The sequence below is a fragment of the Gorilla gorilla genome, chromosome 5 (assembly GCF_029281585.2).
Source record: "Gorilla gorilla gorilla isolate KB3781 chromosome 5, NHGRI_mGorGor1-v2.1_pri, whole genome shotgun sequence".
NCBI lineage: Eukaryota > Metazoa > Chordata > Mammalia > Primates > Hominidae > Gorilla > Gorilla gorilla.
In genome coordinates, this window is record NC_073229.2 from 109,576,108 (window position 1) to 109,597,198 (window position 21,091).

A 21,091-nucleotide genomic window follows, 5' to 3' on the forward strand; every position below is an offset into this window, starting at 1 on the left:
GTGGGCAACATGACGAAACCCCAGCTCTACCAAAAATGTAAAAAATTAGCTGGGTGTTGTGGCGCAAGCCTATAGTCCCAGCTATCTGGGAGGCTGAGGTGGGAGGATCCCTTGAGCCCGGGAAGTGGAGGTTGCAGTGACCTGAAATTGCACCACTGCACTCCAGCCTGAGAAACAGAGGAGACTCTGTCTCAAAAAAAAAAAAAAAAGAAAAGAAGAAGAAAAGAAAAAAAAGAAAAGAAAAAGAAAGGAACATCCTACAGCAAATAGTTTAAATCACATCCTTTGATATCACTATGATAAAATTGTAAAATAAAAGAACAATTAAGAATGAGAAAGTAAAAATGATTACCAATAGTGAGGTAATTTAAACTCCTTGTTAATAAGTTTGAAAATCCAGAAAAAAAATTTTATAGCTTTTGAGAAGGATACAAATTAAAAAAAAAACTCGAGTAAGCAGACAATCTACAGAAATGTATAACCCTGGAAAATATTTTTCAAGTTACCTAAGACTAAATATCCTCCAAAGTACAAGGATTAGAGCATTTTCCAGATGAAGTCTTTCAAACCTTCAAGGAATAAATATTTAAATGTTTGTTAAATTTTCCAGAGGAAAAAGGTGGAAAGATTTCCAATTATTTGTATAAAACCATGTAACACTGATTCTAAAACTTAACAGAAAACTATATCCCAGGTTCACTCATAAATATTGATACAAAAATCCTAAATAAAATATTGGAAAATAAAGTCAAACAATATTTTAAAATACCACAATCCCATGATTAAAGACACTTTAGTCTGGGAATGCAAAGTTTGTTCAATATTAGCAAAACATCAAGTTAAAATGTCAAAAAGGAAAAATAGTTAATCACTTCAATAAAAGATTTTCTTAAAAAATCAAACATCAGTTATTTTGAGGGTGAGGGGAGGGGACAGGGTCTTGCTCTGTTGTCCACACTGGAATGCAGTGACAGGATCAAAGCTCACTGCAGCCTCCCATCTCAGCTGGGACCTTGTAGTCCCAGCTACTCAGGAGAAGTACTCAAGAGAAGCTGAGTAGCTGGGACTATAAGCAGGTACCACCACAGGCAGTTAATATATTTTTTTTCTTTTTTAGACATAGAGTGTTACTATGTTACCCAGGCTGGTCTCAAACTCCTGGGTTCAAGTACTCCTCCTACCTCAGCCTCCCAAAGCACTAGGATTACACACCTGAGCCACAGTGCCCAGGCAATTTTTTTTTAATTAAAAAAACAGGAATCAAAGGGTACTCACTTATCATAATCAACCTATAACCAACTGATATTCATCAAAGTTAACAAAAATAGGCAATGGGGAAAGGACTTCTATTCAATCAATGGTGCTGGGAAAACTGGCTAACCATATGCAGAAAAAACTAGGCCCATACCTATCACCGTACACAAAAATTAACTCAAGATGGATGAAATAATTAAATGTTAGATCTCAAATTATAAAAGTCCTAGAAGAAAACCTAGGAAATGCCCTTCTCAACATCAGTTGTGGCAAATAATTTATGACCAAATCCTCAAAAGCAATTACAAGAAAAACAAAAACTGGTGGATGGGAACAAATTAAACCAAAGAGCTTCTGCACAGCAAATGGAACTCAAAACAGAGTAAACAACCTACAGAATGGGAGAAAACATTTGTAAACTATGTATCCAGCAAAGGTCTAATATCCATAATCTACAAGAAACTTAAATAAATCAACAAGACAAAAACAAATAACCCCATTAAAAAGTGAGCAAAGGACAGACACTTCTCAAAAAAGACATAAAAGTGGACAACAAACATATGAAAAAATCCTTAACATTGCTAATCATCAGAGAAATGCAAGTCAAAACCACAATAAGATACCACCTCACACTAGTCAGAATGGCTATTATTAAAAATTCAAAAAGTAACAGACATTGGTGAGGCTGTGAAGAAACGAGAACACTTATACACTGTTGGTGAGAATGTAAATTAGTTCAGCCACTATGGAAAGCACCCTGGGAATTTCTCAAAGAGCTAAAACAGTGACCATTTGACCTAGAAATCCCATTCCTGTGTATATACCCAAATTGTTCTACCAAAAAGTCACATATACTTCTATGTTCCTTACAGCGCTATTCAAAATAGCAAAAACAGGAAAACAACCTAGGTGCCCACCAACTGTGGATTGGACAAAGAAAGTATTGTGCATATACACTATGGAATACCATGTAGCCATAAAAAAGAATGAAATCATGTTCTTTGCAGCACCGTGAATGCAGATGGAGGCCATCGTACTAAGCAAATTAACACAGGAGCAGAAAACCAAATATCACATGTTCTCACTCATAAGTGGGAGCTAAATCTAGACGTAGAGTTTGGAACAATAAACACCAGGGACTACTATAAGGGAGAGAGAGGGAGAGGGGTGAAAAACTTCCTATTGGAAGTTGGGATCACTATCTGAGTGTTGGGATCAGTGAAAGCCCAAGCCTCAGCATCATACAATATACCCTCGTAACAAACCCGCACATGTACCTGTTGAATCTAAAATAAAATGGAAGTTAAATAAATAAATGAAATAAAAATAAAATATGACTGCATAAAGTAATAATTAGATGAGCCTATAATGTATAAAGATGTAATTTATGTAACAATGGTAACACAAAAATGGAAAATGGGGTGATAGAACAAACATATAGTGGCAAAGTTTTTGTGTATTATTGACATTAAATTGGTATTAATCCAAAGTGCTTGTTATAATTGTTAATTATAATCTCCAGGGCACTCACTAAGAAAATAAGTCAAAAATATAGTGAAATAAAAAAAGAAGGGGAACTAAAATGATACAATAAAAAATATACATGTAACAGAAAAGAAGGCAATAATGAAGGGCTGGAGGAGCAAAAAAGGGCATAAGAGAAATATATAACACAAATTGTAAAGTGGCAGATATAAATATTTTCATATCAGTTATGACATTAAATGTAAATGGATTAAAATTCCAATCAAAAGGCCGAGATTGGAAAATAGATTAAAAAACATGTTCCAGCCACATGCTATCTACAAAATATATACTTTTTTTAAGCAAAAATTCTTTATTTTATTTTATTATTATTATTTTTTTGAGACGGGGTCTCCCTCTGTTGCCCAGGCTGCAGTGCAGTGCCTCGGTCTCTGCTCACTGCAACCCCCGCGTCCCAGGCTCAAGCGATTCTCCTGCCTCAGCCTTCTGAGTAGCTGGAATTACAGGCACACGCCACCACACCTGGCTAATTTTTTTTGTTTTTAGTAGAGATGGGGTTTCAGCATGTTGGTCAGGCTTGTCTCCAACTCTTGACCTCGTGATCCACCTGCCTCAGCCTCCCAAAGTGCTGGGATTACAGGCACGAGCCACTGCGCCCAGCCAATTTTTAAGAAAAATGTGTAATTTCTCATTTTCTATTCTTGGCATAAATTTTAATTATTTCCAGTGGAACCAAAACCTCCTGAACACCTTTCAGTGTCATCCAAAGCTTGAACTTCTATTTCTAGATTAAAAAAATCCATTCAGCACTGAACTGTGCAATTTGATCACTGTTTTTGACTTCAAACTTTGCCAGAATTAAACAGTGCAACACCAACATTTCCTCTATAATTTTCATCTATGACACCAGCTCCTACATCAATAAAATGTTTTGCAGCCAAGCCAGACCATGGAAGTACTCTTCCATAACACCCAGAGAAGGAAGAGCTACCTGAATGTCTATTTTCGTGAGTGCTTTCTCCATAGGTGGTATTGTCTAATCATAGGCATTGCACAAGTTGTAGCCTGCACTTCTCACAGACCCTCAGGTTGGAGCCATGACATGCTCAGAGAGCTGGGCAAGGCACAGCTGCATGTCACCCTCCTCCACAGGCCAGCCGATTTGCTGGGGGAAATGGTGGGTGTTTCTTCAGAGCAGGTTATGGCAGAGCAAGAAGGCAAGCAAGGAGAGAGCCCAAGGAACTAGGGAGCACAGGATGGCAGGGAACTGGCCAAAAATGTCAACATATACTTCAGATTCAAAACGTTTCTTTCTTTTTTTTTAGACAACCTACATGACATGTTTTTCTTAAAAACAATGCCTCCACTCCAAATAAATCATGATCAAAATAAATGAAGAGCTCAAGATGACATCAGTCCCATTTGTCTTAAGTCCTGGTGTTGTGTGGCTGACAAGCAGAAGCCAGTTATGCTGACAGGTAATAGATCCAGTCATTGCCAAATTTGTTAATTTTTTTTCCATTTCTAAGCCATCCTTAAAGGAAATCCCACATGGGTTACACCAACCTCACGGTAGTCCTGTGGAGCAACCATGCCATCTGGATTCATGTTTTCACCAATAAAGAAGTGGTAGCTTTTGAAATTAGCAAGGATGTGCTTGATTTGTTCTGCAGCCCCTGTCATAAAAGGTTTTACTCTTTCTGGTCTCTGTTCTTCAAGTTTGCCTTTGGTTGATTTCATGTAACCTTTGGTGTATTATACTTCTTGTAGGCTTCTTTTTGAAGCTTGCTTCCTGCAGGTGATGGTTCATGACAGTAAGGATACCAGTGATTACTGAGCTTTCGGTACCTTTGCTTTCAGTGCCTTCAGCGGAGGCATTTCCACCAATGAGCAAGTCATCAATGTTACCCTCTGTCCTACTTACCAATTTCCCCTCCACCTCCAGGCACAGCCCATCCGCAATCTCCCAGATTTTGTAAATGTGGGAGAACATCTCATCATGGCTGATGAGGTCCCAGTAGATAAATCATGATGGTGGCTGAAGGGAGACGATGGCGGCATTAGCATAGCAGGAGCCCAGAGCTCAGAGCGAGCGGGGTGCAGCTTGAGCAGCACTCCAAGGGAGCGGGGAGCGGCGGAAAAGCAAAACAAATTTCAAGAACCAAAGCAAGAAAATAGAAGGATGGTGAAAGGAATAAAATGCATAAAGTTACCAAAAGAGAGCTGGAGTTGCTATATTAATATCGGACAAAGTAGACTTTAAGAAGAAGAACATTTTATAATGATAAAAGAATAAATTCATCAGAAATAAGAAAAACAATTATAAACATGTATACATATAACAACAAAATCTAAAAATACACGAAGTAAAAACTGACAGAATTGCAAAGAGAAATAGTCAATTCAATAACAACAATCGGAAACTTCAATACCTCACTTTTAATAATCGATTGAACAAGGAGACAGAAGATCAAGAAGAAAATAAAAGGCTTAAACAACACTTTAAGTAAACCCAGCAGACATCTAAATAACACTCCACTCAACAACAGAATATACGGTCTTTCCAAGTGCACATGGAACATTCTTCAGGATAGACGACATGTTGGGCCACAAAACCAGCCTCCATAAATTAAAAAGGATTTACATCATATAAAGAATGTCCTCCAACTACAATGGAATAAAATTAGAAATTAACCAATGAACAAAATTTAGGAAATTCACAAATATGTGGAAATTAAGCAACACACTGCTAAAAAAAACAAAAACAAACAAAAAAACCCAATGGATTAAAGAAGAAATCCCAAGGGAAATTAGAAAGTACTTTAAGATGAACGAAAATTAAAAAAATAAAAAACCACCATGACTCATGGGATACATTGAAGGCAGTGTTGAGAGGGAAATTTATTACTCAAAATGCCCATATTTAAAAAAATAACAAGCTCAATAGCAAAAAATAGAAATAACCCTATTTAAAATGGGCAAAGAATTTAAATAGACATTTCTCAAAAGAAGATATATGAACAGCCAACAAGAATATGAAAAAATGTTCAATATCAGAGAAATACAAATTAAAACCACAAAGATGCATCATCTCATACATATTAGAATGTCTATTATCAAACACACGAAAAATAACAAGTGTTGATGAAATTCTCAGAAGAAAATATAGGAGTAAATATTTATGTCTTAGGACCAAGCAATAGTTTCCTGGATATGACACCACTTTTTATAATATTAAAAGCTTTTGTGCTTAAGGGATCCTACCAACAAAGTGAAAAGACAATCCACATAATGAGAGAAAATATTTGCAAATCATGTATCTTATAATGAGTTTGTATCCAGACTACATAAACAACTCTTACAACTCAACAACAAAAACATAAATAACTCAGTTTTAGAAATACAAAAAGGATTTAGTAGCCATTTCTCCAAGATATACAAATGGCTAATAAGTACATAAAAAGATGCCCAAATAATTAGCTGTTAGAGAAATGCAAATTATAACCAATGAGATATCACTTCATAACCACTAGTACTTTGCAAAACAATTTGGCAATTCCTTAAGATGTAGAAACATCGAGTTTCTACATAAATCAGTCACTCCGCTCCTAGAGAGAATTGAAAACATATGTTCACACAGAAACCTTTCCTAGAATTTCATAACAGCATTATTCATAACAGGCAAGAAGTGAAAATAATCCAAATGTCAATCAATTGATGGATGAATAAATACAATGTTTTATATTCATACAATGGAATATTATGCACCCATAAGAAGGAATGCAGTACTGATACACACTATAACCTGGATGAACCATGAAAATATTATGCTAAGTGAAAGGAGTTAGTCACAAAGAACTGCATGTAGTATGAATCTACTTATATTCAATTTCCAGAATAGGGAAATTCATAAAGACAGAAAATAGATTGGTGATTTCCTAGGTCTGGAGAAGATGGGGAGAAATGGAGAGTGACCACTAATGGGGGTTTCTTTAGGGCGGTGACAAAAATGTTATAAAATTGACTTGGTGATAGTTGTACATCTTTGTGGATATATTAAAAACAACTGAATTGTACACTTAAAAAAGGTAAATTTTATAGTATTTTAATTACATCTCAATAAAGCTATTATTTAAAAATAGAGTTACCGTTGAGTGCTGAGTAACATTTCTGTCTCTTTTGAAGGCCCAGGTTCTCAGGCACAATGGTCTGGGACAGGTTGAAGGTTACAGGGCTGAGACGATAAAATCAGGTTAATCTTATATTAGTAATTCTCATGAAAATGGGATTATGTTGCTGACCTATTTTAAAGCTTGTCCTTTAGCTTCTCTCAGCTATGGGAAATCAAGAGCTCCACAATTTTGTAAAAATACACGGAAGCCTATGGAAGTACTACAGATGGGTTCGTAAAGCAAGGTGATTTATTCACCTACCAGTTCTGTGAACTTGAGCAAGACATACACTCAAATCTTTGATTGTACCTTCCGTAATATAGAGATTTAAAAAGTACTTACTCTACTTCATAGGATTGTTGAGATAATTAAATGAGATTTAATAGTTATACAATGCCAGGCACATGGAAAAGATATGATTGATGCTGGCTGCCCTTAAAGATATATGTTAATTCATGCACACGTATGTTTATTGCTGCACTATTCACAATAGCAAAGACTCGGAACCAACCCAAATGTCCATCAGTGACAGACTGGATTAAGAAAATGTGGCACATATACACCATGGAATACTATGCAGCCATAAAAAAAAGATGAGTTCATGTCCTTTGCAGGGACATGGTTGAAGCTGGAAACCATCATTCTCAGCAAACTATCACAAGATCAAAAAGCTAAACACCATATGTTCTCACTCATAAGTAGGAGTTGAACAATGAGAACACATGGACACAGGGAGGGGAACATCACATGCTGGGGCTGGTCAGTGGGTGGGGGACTAGGGGAGGAATAACATTAGGAGAAATACCTAATGTACGTGATGGGTTGATGGGTGCAGCAAACCACAAGGGCACGTGTATACCTAGGTAACAAAATTGCACGTTCTGCACATGTAACCCAGAACTTAAAGTATTAAAAAAAAAAAAAGATACGTGTGAATTATTCTGCAAAGGGAAGGGGGAAACTCAGGCATGGTAATGTCAGTCTTCCTTACATATCAGCTGGGTTCCCTTTAATGGGAATGAACAGGCTGCTCAGCTCCCCACAAAAATGTTCCTTGAATGCCATTAGTACCTACCACTACTTCCAGTACTTCCCAGTCCATCATTCTATGGACAGGGGCATCTGCGTACCCAGCTCCTGTCCACTGTTGTTCGACGAAGCATCTTTTCCAGGCCTGCCCAATCCATCATTGTATCACCAGAGAGCAATCTCTTTGGAAACTGTTTTGCAAGTTTGGGAGAGTAGATTATTATATTGTCTCTTCTGACATAGAATGAGGAATTATGCCACAGAGGAACCAAGACTCTTGCCCAAGGTCTCAGATAGTGTGCTGTTTCTAATACGTGCTTCCTCCCAGTCAAAAGAGATAAAAATGCGTTAAAGTTTGACCCAATGAGATTAGAGAGCCAGACAGATCTGGATATGCTGAACGAGGCAAAGGATTTTCTCCTCTGTGCATCCTCAACTTTGAAAAGGCTGCTGTGAGAATTAAATAAAACAATGAAAGTAAGGTGTTGACCACAGGGCTTACCTCTCCTCATATTTTCTATAGCTTAAAAAAGTATGTGTTACATGTATACTTTTTGAAACTGCCTTTGCAAAAATTATAACAGTGAGAAAATTATGACAGTGAAAGAGATCTGATCTAACTAACCCCCATCTTGCCTTTAACCTCCAAACTGCTCTTGGTCATTCTTGGGCTTAGACCAAGCTAATTTTGGGAGACCTTTATAGTTTAGATGATAACAGCCCTTCCCCAAATCTAAACTGCCTTTGTAAAGCTAATGAAAGTCCACCAGGTTAGAGTGTGAGGGGCCTGAATTCTGCTAAGGAGTAGTTATAAACAATTACCAGCCATTATCCCAGAGGTCACAAGACTTGCAACTCCCCCAATTACTCTTGCAGATAACATCACTATTGTAGACCCTAAGATTGGCCTTTTGAGATGTCTTTTCAGGTGTTTGCATTTCCGATGACCTATGTGTCCACTCGGACCCACCAACTCCTGCCAGCTGGTCCTGTGGCCTCACTCAGAAGCCGACTCCCTGGCCCACTAAACTATCCTTGAAAAACCCTAGCCTCCAAATTTTCTGGGAGATTGATTTGGGTAACAACTCTGTCTCCCATGTGGGATGGCTGGCCTCATGTCAGTTAAACTATATTGCAACGCCATGGTCTCTGAATTTATTTTGTTTTTGCAGTGGGCAGGAAGAACTCACGGGGCAGTTACCTTTTCTTCAAAATGTAGTAGATACAAATATATAGCTATGATTTTTCCACAAGTGGTTATATTCTTTCAAATTTCTAGTTTTCTGGTGGAAAAAGGGGGGTGTTACAGAATAAAAGGTAGCTTGCTGGAGGAGCCAAGATGGCCGAATAGGAAGAGCTCTGGTCTACAGCTCCCAGCGTGAGCGACGCAGAAGACGGGTGATTTCTGCATTTCCATCTGAGGTACCGGGTTCATCTCACTAGGGAGTGCCAGACAGTGGGCGCAGGCCAGTGGGTGCGTGCACCGTGCGCGAGCCGAAGCAGGGCGAGGCATTGCCTCACCTGGGAAGCGCAAGGGGTCAGGGAGTTCCCTTTCCGAGTCAAAGAAAGGGGTGACGGACGCACCTGGAAAATCGGGTCACTCCCACCCGAATATTGCGCTTTTCAGACCGGCTTAAAAAATGGCGCACCACGAGACTATATCCCACACCTGACTCGGAGGGTCCTACGCCCACGGAGTCTCGCTGATTGCTAGCACAGCAGTCTGAGATCAAACTGCAAGGCGGCAGCGAGGCTGGGGGAGGGGCGCCCGACATTGCCCAGGCTTGCTTAGGTAAACAAAGCAGCCGGGAAGCTCGAACTGGGTGGAGCCCACCACAGCTCAAGGAGGCTTGCCTGCCTCTGTAGGCTCCACCTCTGGGGGCAGGGCACAGACAAACAAAAAGACAGCAATAACCTCTGCAGACTTAAATGTCCCTGTCTGACAGCTTTGAAGAGACCAGTGGTTCTCCCAGCACGCAGCTGGAGATCTGAGAATGGGCAGACTGCCTCCTCAAGTGGGTCCCTGACCCCTGACCCCCGAGCAGCCTAACTGGGAGGCACCCCCCAGCAGAAGCACACTGACACCTCACACGGCAGGGTATTCCAACAGACCTGCAGCTGAGGGTCCTGTCTGTTAGAAGGAAAACTAACAAACAGAAAGGACATCCACACCGAAAACCCATCTGTACATCACCATCATCAAAGACCAAAAGTAGATAAAACCACAAAGATGGGGAAAAAACAGAACAGAAAAACTGGAAACTCTAAAACGCAGAGCACCTCTCCTCCTCCAAAGAAACGCAGTTCCTCACCAGCAATGGAACAAAGCTGGATGGAGAATGACTTTGACGCGCTGAGAGAAGAAGGCTTCAGACGATCAAATTACTCTGAGCTACGGGAGGACATTCAAACCAAAGGCAAAGAAGTTGAAAACTTTGAAAAAAATTTAGACGAATGTATAACTAGAATCACCAGTTATACATATAAGAAGTGCTTAAAGGAGCTGATGGAGCTGAAAACCAAGGCTTGAGAACTACATGAAGAATGCAGAAGCCTCGGAGCCGATGCGATCAACTGGAAGAAAGGGTATCAGCAATGGAAGATGAAATGAATGAAATGAAGCGAGAAGGGAAGTCTAGAGAAAAAAGAATAAAAAGAAATGAGCAAAGCCTCCAAGAAATATGGGACTATGTGAAAAGACCAAATCTACGTCTGATTGGTGTACCTGAAAGTGATGCGGAGAATGGAACCAAGTTGGAAAACACTCTGCAGGATATTATCCAGGAGAACTTCCCCAATCTAGCAAGGCAGGCCAACATTCAGATTCAGGAAATACAGAGAACGCCACAAAGATACTCCTCAAGAAGAGCAACTCCAAGACACATAATTGTCAGATTCACCAAAGTTGAAATGAAGGAAAAAATGTTAAGGGCAGCCAGAGAGAAAGGTCGGGTTACCCTCAAAGGGAAGCCCATCAGACTAACAGCGGATTTCTCGGCAGAAACCCTACAAGCCACAAGAGAGTGGGGGCCAATATTCAACATTCTTAAAGAAAAGAATTTTCAACCCAGAATTTCATATCCAGCCAAACTAAGCTTCATAAGTGAAGGAGGAATAAAATACTTTACAGACAAGCAAATGCTGAGAGATTTTTGTCACCACCAGGCCTGCCCTAAAAGAGCTCCTGAAGGAAGCACTAAACATGGAAAGGAACAACCGGTACCAGCCGCTGCAAAACCATGCCAAAATGTAAAGACCATCGAGACTAGGAAGAAACTGCATCAACTAATGAGCAAAATCACCAGCTAACATCATAATGACAGGATCAAATTCACACATAACAATATTGACTTTAAATGTAAATGGACTAAATTCTCCAATTAAAAGACACAGACTGGCAAGTTGGATAAAGAGTCAAGAACCATCAGTGTGCTGTATTCAGGAAACCCATCTCACGTCCAGAGACACACATAGGCTAAAAATAAAGGGATGGAGGAAGATCTACCAAGCAAATGGAAAACAAAAAAAGGCAGAGGTTGCAATCCTAGTCTCTGATAAAACAGACTTTAAACCAACAAAGATCAAAAGAGACAAAGAAGGCCATTACATAATGGTAAAGGGATCAATTCAACAAGAGGAGCTAACTATCCTAAATATATATGCACCCAATACAGGAGCACCCAGATTCATAAAGCAAGTCCTGAGTGACCTACAAAGAGACTTAGACCCCCACACATTAATAATGGGAGATTTTAAAACCCCACTGTCAACATTAGACAGATCAACGAGACAGAAAGTCAACAAGGATACCCAGGACTTGAACTCAGCTCTGCACCAAGCGGACCTAATAGACATCTACAGAACTCTCCACCCCAAATCAACAGAATATACATTTTTTTCAGCACCACACCACACCTATTCCAAAATTGACCACATAGTTGGAAGTAAAGGTCTCCTCAGCAAATGTAAAAGAACAGAAATTATAACAAACTATCTCTCAGACCACAGTGCAATCAAACTAGAACTCAGGATTAAAAATCTCACTCAAAGCCACTCCACTACATGGAAACTGAACAACCTGCTCCTGAATGACTACTGGGTACATAACGAAATGAAGGCAGAAATAAAGATGTTCTTTGAAACCAATGAGAACAAAGACACAACATACCAGAATCTCTGGGATGCATTCAAAGCAGTGTGTAGAGGGAAATTTATAGCACGAAATGCCCACAAGAGAAAGCAGGAAAGATCCAAAATTGACACCCTAACATCACAATTAAAAGAACTAGAAAAGCAAGAGCAAACACATTCAAAAGCTAGCAGAAGGCAAGAAATAACTAAAATCAGAGCAGAACTGAAGGAAATAGAGACACAAAAAACCCTTCAAAAAATCAATGAATCCAGGAGCTGGTTTTTTGAAAGGATCAACAAAATTGATAGACCGCTAGCAAGACTAATAAAGAAAAAAAGAGATAAGAATCAAATAGACACAATAAAAAATGATAAAGGGGATATCACCACCGATCCCACAGAAATACAAACTACCATCAGAGAATACTACAAACACCTCTACGCAAATAAACTAGAAAATCTAGAAGAAATGGATACATTCCTCGACACATACACTCTCCCAAGACTAAACCAGGAAGAAGTTGAATCTTTGAATAGACCAATAACAGGAGCTGAAATTGTGGCAATAATCAATAGTTTACCAACCAAAAAGAGTCCAGGACCAGATGGATTCACAGCCGAATTCTACCAGAGGTACAAGGAGGAACTGGTACCATTGCTTCTGAAACTATTCCAATCAATAGAAAAAGAGGGAACCCTCCCTAACTCATTTCATGAGGCCAGCATCATTCTGATACCAAAGCCAGGCAGAGACACAACCAAAAAAGAGAATTTTAGACCAATATCCTTGATGAACATTGATGCAAAAATCCTCAATAAAATACTGGCAAACCGAATCCAGCAGCACATCAAAAAGCTTATCCACCATGATCAAGTGGGCTTCATCCCTGGGATGCAAGGCTGGTTCAATATACGCAAATCAATAAATGTAATCCAGCATATAAACAGAGCCAAAGACAAAAACCACATGATTATCTCAATAGATGCAGAAAAAGCCTTTGACAAAATTCAGCAACCCTTCATGCTAAAAACTCTCAATAAATTAGGTATTGATGGGACGTATCTTAAAATAATAAGAGCTATCTATGACAAACCCACAGCCAATATCATACTGAATGGGCAAAAACTGGAAGCATTCCCTTTGAAAACTGGCACAAGACAGGGATGCCCTCTCTCACCGCTCCTATTCAACATAGTGTTGGAAGTTCTGGCCAGGGCAATCAGGCAGGAGAAGGAAATAAAGGGTATTCAATTAGGAAAAGAGGAAGTCAAATTGTCCCTGTTTGCAGATGACATGATTGTTTATCTAGAAAACCCCATTGTCTCAGCCCAAAATCTCCTTAAGCTGATAAGCAACTTCAGCAAAGTCTCAGGATACAAAATCAATGTACAAAAATCACAAGCATTCTTATACACCAACAACAGACAAACAGAGAGCCAAATCATGAGTGAACTCCCATTCACAATTGCTTCAAAGAGAATAAAATACCTAGGAATCCAACTTACAAGGGATGTGAAGGACCTCTTCAAGGAGAACTACAAACCACTGCTCAAGGAAATAAAAGAGGATACAAACAAATGGAAGAACATTCCATGCTCATGGGTAGGAAGAATCAATATCGTGAAAATGGCCATACTGCCCAAGGTCATTTACAGATTCAATGCTATCCCCATCAAGCTACCAATGACTCTCTTCACAGAATTGGAAAAAACTACTTTAAAGTTCATATGGAACCAAAAAAGAGCCCGCATTGCCAAGTCAATCCTAAGCCAAAAGAACAAAGCTGGAGGCATCACACTACCTGACTTCAAACTATACTACAAGGCTACAGTAACCAAAACAGCATGGTACTGGTACCAAAACAGAGATATAGATCAATGGAACAGAACAGAGCCCTCAGAAATAACGCCGCATACCTACAACTATCTGATCTTTGACAAACCTGAGAAAAACAAGCAATGGGGAAAGGATTCCCTATTTAATAAATGGTGCTGGGAAAACTGGCTAGCCATATGTAGAAAGCTGAAACTGGATCCCTTCCTTACATCTTATACAAAAATCAATTCAAGATGGATTAAAGATTTAGACGTTAGACCTAAAACCATAAAAACCCTAGAAGAAAACCTAGGCATTACCATTCAGGACATAGGCGCGGGCAAGGACTTCATGTCCAAAACACCAAAAGCAATGGCAACAAAAGACAAAATTGACAAATGGGATCTAATTAAACTGAAGAGCTTCTGCACAGCAAAAGAAACTACCATCAGAGTGAACAGGCAACCTACAACATGGGAGAAAATTTTCGCAACCTACTCATCTGACAAAGGGCTAATATCCAGAATCTACAATGAACTCAAACAAATTTACAAGAAAAAAACAAACAACCCCATCAAAAAGTGGGTGAAGGATATGAACAGACACTTCTCAAAAGAAGACATTTATGCAGCCAAAAAACACATGAAAAAATGCTCATCATCACTGGCCATCAGAGAAATGCAAATCAAAACCACTATGAGATATCATCTCACACCAGTTAGAATGGCAATCATTAAAAAGTCAGGAAACAACAGGTGCTGGAGAGGATGTGGAGAAATAGGAACACTTTTACACTGTTGGTGGGACTGTAAACTAGTTCAACCATTGTGGAAGTCAGTGTGGCGATTCCTCAGGGATCTAGAACTAGAACTACCGTTTGACCCAGCCATCCCATTACTGGGTATATACCCAAAGGACTATAAATCATGCTTCTATAAAGACACATGCACACGTATGTTTATTGCAGCATTATTCACAATAGCAAAGACTTGGAACCAACCCAAATGTCCAACAATGATAGACTGGATTAAGAAAATGTGGCACATATACACCATGGAATACTATGCAGCCATAAAAAATGATGAGTTCATGTCCTTTGTAGGGACATGGATGAAATTGGAAACCATCATTCTCAGTAAACTATCGCAAGAACAAAAAACCAAACACCGCATATTCTCACTCATAGGTGGGAATTGAACAATGAGATCACATGGACACAGGAAGGGGAATATCACACTCTGGGGACTGTTGTGGGGTGGGGGGAGGGGGGAGGGATAGCATTGGGAGATATAACTAATGCTAAATGACGAGTTAATGGGTGCAGCGCACCAGCATGGCACATGTATACATATGTAACCAACCTGCACATTGTGCACATGTACCCTAAAACAAAGTATAATAAAAAAAAAAGGTAGCTTGCTTAAAATGCAAATTGGACTGTTAATGATTATTAATATAGAAATATGAGAAAAAAAGCTTCATCTTTGGAGCTCTGTACTTCTGATAATCGTTTCCAGAACAAATGGAATCCTCATTTTTCTGCAACAGCTTTAGGGCAGGCTAACCTATAAATTTCTTTTTAAATAACTGTTGAGTCTATTACAAATACTTCTAAATTTGCTAGGCAGTGCGGCCCACATATCCTTGGGATAACAAAGCACACTGTGATTCTTTGGCCTCTAACCTCTTCTACAACATACCAGAAAAATGATGTAAGGTTTCTGAAATCCCCCTATTTCTACTGGGAAAAAGGCTAGAAATGGCTCTTTGCCAATTATGTGATACGTTTAAGAAATGATTTTTTTTAACTTTTATTTTAGGTTCAGGGATACATGTGAAGGTTTGCTATATAGGTAAACTCATGTCATGGGGTTGTATTATACATGTTATTTCATCACCCAGGTATTAAGCCTAGCACCTGTTAATTCTCTTTCCTGATCATCTCCCTCCTCCCACCTTCCACCCTCAAGTAGATCCTAGTGTATGCTGTTCCCTTCTTTGTGTTCATAGGTTCATCATTTATCTCCCACTTATAAGTGAGGACATGCGGTATTTGGCTTTCTGTTCCTGCATTAGTTTGCTAAGGATATGGCCTCAAGCTCCATCCACGTTCCCACTAAAGACATGATTGCATTCTTTTTATGGCTGCATAGTATTCCATGATGTATATGTACCACATTTTCTTCATCCAATCTGTCATTGATGGAATTTAGTTTGATTCCATGTCTTTGCTAGTGGGAATGGTGCTGCAATGAACATTTGCCTACATACGTCTTTATGGTAGAATGATTTATATTCCTCTGGATATATACCCAGTAATGGAATTGCTGGGTCGAATGGTAGTTCTGCTTTTAGCTCTCTGAGGAATCACCATACTGCTTTCCACAATGTTAGAACTAATTTACACTCCCACCAACAGTGTATAAGTGTTTCATTTTCTCCACAACCTTGCCAGCATCTGTTAGTTTTTGACTTTTTAATAATGGCCATTCTGACTGGTGTGAGATGGTATCTCATTGTGGTTTTGATTTTCATTTCTCTAATGAACAGTGATATTGAACTTTTATTCATATATTTGTCGGCTTCTTTTGAAAAGTGTCTGTTCATGTCCCTTGGCCACTTTTTAATAGGGTTGTTTGTTTTTATCTTGTAAATTTGTTTAAGTTCCTTATAAATGCTGGATATTAGATCTTTGTCAGATGCATAGTTTGCAAATATTTTCTCTCATTCTCTAGGTTCCTGTTTACTCTGTTGATATTTTATTTTTCTGTGCAGATGCTCTTAAGTTTAATTAGACCTCATTTGTCAATTTTTACTTTTGTTTCAATTGCTTTTGGTGTCTTTGTCATGAAATCTTTGCCTGTTCCTATGTTCAGGATGGTATTGCCTACATTGTCTTCTGGGGTTTTTATAGTTTTAGGCTTTATATTTGAGTCTTTAATCCATCTTGAGTTGATTTTTATATATTGTGTAAGGAATGGGTCCCACGTAATCCCAGCATCATTTATTGAAAAGGGATTCTTTTCCCCATTGCTTGTTTTTGTCAGCTTTGTTGAATATCAGATGTGTGGCCTTATTTTTGGGCTCTCTATTCTGTTCCATTGATTGCTATGCCTGTTTTTGTAATAGTACCATCCTGTTTTGGTTACTGTAACCTTGTAATATAGTTTGAAGTTGAGTAACATGATGACTCCAGCTTTGTTATTTTTGCTTATGGTTGCTTTGTCTATCTGGGCCCTTTTTTTGGTTCCATATGAATTTTAAAATAGTTTTTTCTAGTTCTGTGAAGAATGTAGTTGGCAGTTTGATAAGAATAGCATTGAATCTGTAAATTGCTTTGGGCAGTATGGCCATTTTAATGATATTGATTCTTCCTATCCATGAGCATGGGATATTCTTCCATTTGTGTGTGTCTTCTCTGAAGAAATGATATTTCTTTTTAACATTTTGAAAAATTGAAAATCATTGAAAAATTGGCAATGTAGATGTTCCCCTTTACTACACAACTGATTGAAATTGCAGGCCATCTCCTTAAATAGCCAACTCCTTGTTTTGTTCACTATGTTCTTGCTGTTGATATCAAAAAATAATTCTTATATTTTTTAGTCCTTTTTAGAAATTACAAATGCTGTCAATATCTTGAAATTTTATTTCCTTTTTTATTGATATATACATATTTTGGGGGCACATGTCATAGTTTGATACTTGTGTACAGTGTGTAATGATCAAATCAGGGTAATTGGAATATCCATTACCTCAAACATTGTACTTGTGTTGAGAACACTTAAATCTTCTCCTCTTGCTTTTTTAAAATATACAATAAATTATTAACTATAATTTCCCTACTGTACTATGGAATACCATAACTTATAGCTTCTGTCAAGGCATTTCAACCAAAGCAACTCCATTTTAATAGGAGCTGGGTAAAATGAGGCTGAAACTACTGGGATGCATTCCCAGACGGTTAAGGCATTCTAAGTCACAGGATGAGATAGGAGGTCAGCACAAAATGCAAGTCCTAAAGACCTTGCTGATAAAACAGGTTGCAGTAAAGGAGCAAGCCAAAATCCACCAAAATCAAAACGGCAATGAGAGTGACCTCTGGTCGTCCTCACTGCTACACTCCCACCAGCGCCATGACAGTTTACAAATGCTGTGGCAACATCAGGAAGTTACCCTATATGGACTCAAAAGGGGAAGCATGAATAATCCACTCCTGTTTAGTATATCATCAAAAAATAACCATAAAAATGGGTAACCAGCAGCCCTTGGGGCTGCTCTGTCTATGGAGGAGCCATTCATTTGTTCCTTTACTTTCTTAATAAACTTGCTTTCTCTTTGCACCGCGGACTTGCCCTGAATTCTTTCTTGCACAAGATCCAAGAAGCCTCTCTTGGGGTCTGGATTGGGAACCCTGTCCTGTACCACTTCTATCTAACTGTATGTTTGTGCCCCTTAATTAAGTTGAAAATGGTTTTTAAGAAAGAAAGAAGAAAAACAATGCCAAACACAATTTTGCCTGGAAAGAAATACTTTGTATTCTGTGCAAATGGAGCACTTGTGAGATTTGTCACATATCCTGTTTTCTTACTTTCACGAAAAAAAAAAAAACCCTCCTCAGGTCATTATCATTCATTGCTCCCTATACAGACAAGCCCTAATAAGAAAGACTCCTGGTATCCTGAAGTTTTTCCATAGCCATAGAGTCAATACCCTTATCAGAAGCAGATCTCTGAATTACTGCATTTTGAAAAAATTTTGTCAGAAAATGAGAACATCATAGAGAGTGCTTCTCTACCACTAAGAAAGAAAACCATAAAAGAGAGAAAAACTATAAGTAGAAGTTATACTTTTTCTAAGAGAAAAAGAAAACTCATTCTTGTTTCACTCTGAAAAAAAAAATGATCCTTTGGTTGTATTACCTGTCAGTTTTTTATAATTACATGAAAAAAAATAATCTTTTATATTTTTTAAACAAGGAGAATACTCTACCCCTTGTTTAGCATATCATCAAGAAATAACCATAAAAATAGGCAAATAGCAGCCCTCGGGACTCCTCTGTCTGTGGAATAGCCATTCTTTTATTCCTTTACTTTCCTAATAAACTTGCTTTCACTTTACAGACTCTCCTTGGATTCTTTCTTGTGTGAAATCCAAGAACCCTCTTTTGGGATCTGGGTCAGGCCTCATTTCCTGTAACAGTATCATACAAGTAGTTTCACAGCCCTAAAAATCATCTGTGCTCCACATGTTCATTCCTTCTTTGCTCCAAACCTCTGGCAACCACTTATCCTTTTACTGTCTCCAAGTTTGCCTTTTCCAAAATGTCATATATATATCATAGAGTAGGTAGCCTTTTCAGATTAGCTTCTTTCATTAGTAATATGCATTTAAGTTTCTTCCATGTCTTTTCATTTCTTGATAGCTCATTTCTTTTTAGCACTAAATAATATTTCAATATACCATTGTCTGGAAGGACCACAGTTTATTCATTTACCTAATAAAGGACATCTAGTTTGCTTCCAAGTTTTGGCAATTATGAATAAAACTGCTCTAAACAGTTCATCCACAGGTTTTTGTGTGGACATAGGTTTTTAACATATTTGGGTAAACACCAAGGTGAGCAGTTGCTGGATTGTATGGTAAGAATATGTTTATTTTTGTAGGAAATGCCAAACTGTCTTCCAGAATGGCTATATCATTTTTTATTCCCACCAGTAATGAATGAGAGTACCTGTTGCTCTACACCCTCACCAGCACTTGGTGTTGTCAGTGTTCTGGATTTTGACCATTCTAAAAGGTGTGTAGTGGTATTGTCAGAGGCGTTTGAACCAGAGCAACTCCATCGTGAATAGGGGCTGTGTAAAATAAGGGTAAGATCCGCTGGGCTGCATTCCCAGACAGTTAGGCATTCAAAGTCACAGTCTGAGATAGGAGGTTGGCATGAAATACAGGTCATAAGAACCTTTCTGATAAAACAGGTGCAGTAAAGAAGCCGGCAAATCCCACCAAAACTAAGATGGCAATGAGAGTGACTTCTGATCATCCTCACTACTACACTCCCACCAGCACCATGACAGTTTACAAATGCCATGGCAATGTCAGAAGTTACCCTATACAGTCTAAAAAGGAGAGGCATGAATAATCCACCCCTTGTTTAGCATATAATCAAGAAATACCCATAAAAATGGGCAACCAGCAGCCCTCCTGGCTGCCCTGCCTATGAAGTAGCCATTCTTTCTTCTTTTACTTTCTTAATAAACTTGCTTTCACTTTACTCTGTGGACTCGCCCTGAATTCTTTCTTGTGCGAGATCCAAGAACTCTCTCTTGGGGTCTGGATTGGGACCCCTTTCCATTAACAGTATCTCATTGCTTTAATTTCCATTTCCTTGATGACATGTGATGTGGAGTGTCTTTTCATATGCTTATTTGCAATGTGGACGTCTTCTTTAGTAAGGTATCTGTTAGATATTTTGCCCATTTTTTGTTTGTTTTTATTATTATTATACTTTAAGTTTTAGGGTACATGTGCACATTGTGCAGGTTGGTTACATATGTATACATGTGCCATGTTGGTGTGCTGCACCCATTAACTAGTCATTTAGCATTAGGTATATCTCCTAATGCTATCCCTCCCCCCTGCCCCCACCCCAAAACAGGTCCCGGTGTGTGATGTTCCCTTTCCTGTGTCCATGTGTTCTCATTGTTCAATTCCCATCTATGAGTGAGAACATGCAGTGTTTGGTTTTTTGTCCTTGCGATAGTTTGCTGAGAATGATGGTTTCCAGTTTCATCCTTGTCCCAACAAAGGACATGAGCTCATCATTTTTTATGGCTGCATAGTATTCCATCGTGTATATGTGCCACATTTTCTTAATCCAGTCTACCATTGTTGGACATTTGGGTTGGTTCCAAGTCTTTGCTATTGTGAATAGTGCCGCAATAAACATACGTGTGCATGTGTCTTTACAGCAGCATGATTTATAATCCTTTGGGTATATACCCAGTAAAGGGATGGTTGGGTCAAACGGTAGTTCTAGTTCTAGATCCCTGAGGAATCGCGACACTGACTTCCACAAGGGTTGAACTAGTTTACAGTCCCACCAACAGTGTAAAAGTATTTCTGTTTCTCCACATCCTCTCCAGCACCTGTTGTTTCCTGACTTTTTAATGATTGCCATTCTAACTGGTGTGAGATGGTA

The 21,091-nt window shown here is 38.7% G+C and overlaps 2 pseudogenes; both read right to left on the reverse strand.

Moving 5' to 3' along the window:
- Positions 1–3,452: 3,452 nt before the first annotated feature.
- On the reverse strand, positions 3,453–3,939 carry LOC101150961 (deoxyuridine 5'-triphosphate nucleotidohydrolase, mitochondrial-like; annotated as a pseudogene).
- A 148-nt stretch (positions 3,940–4,087) lies between these two features.
- LOC109023074 (translationally-controlled tumor protein-like) lies at positions 4,088–4,765 on the reverse strand (annotated as a pseudogene).
- Positions 4,766–21,091: the final 16,326 nt, after the last annotated feature.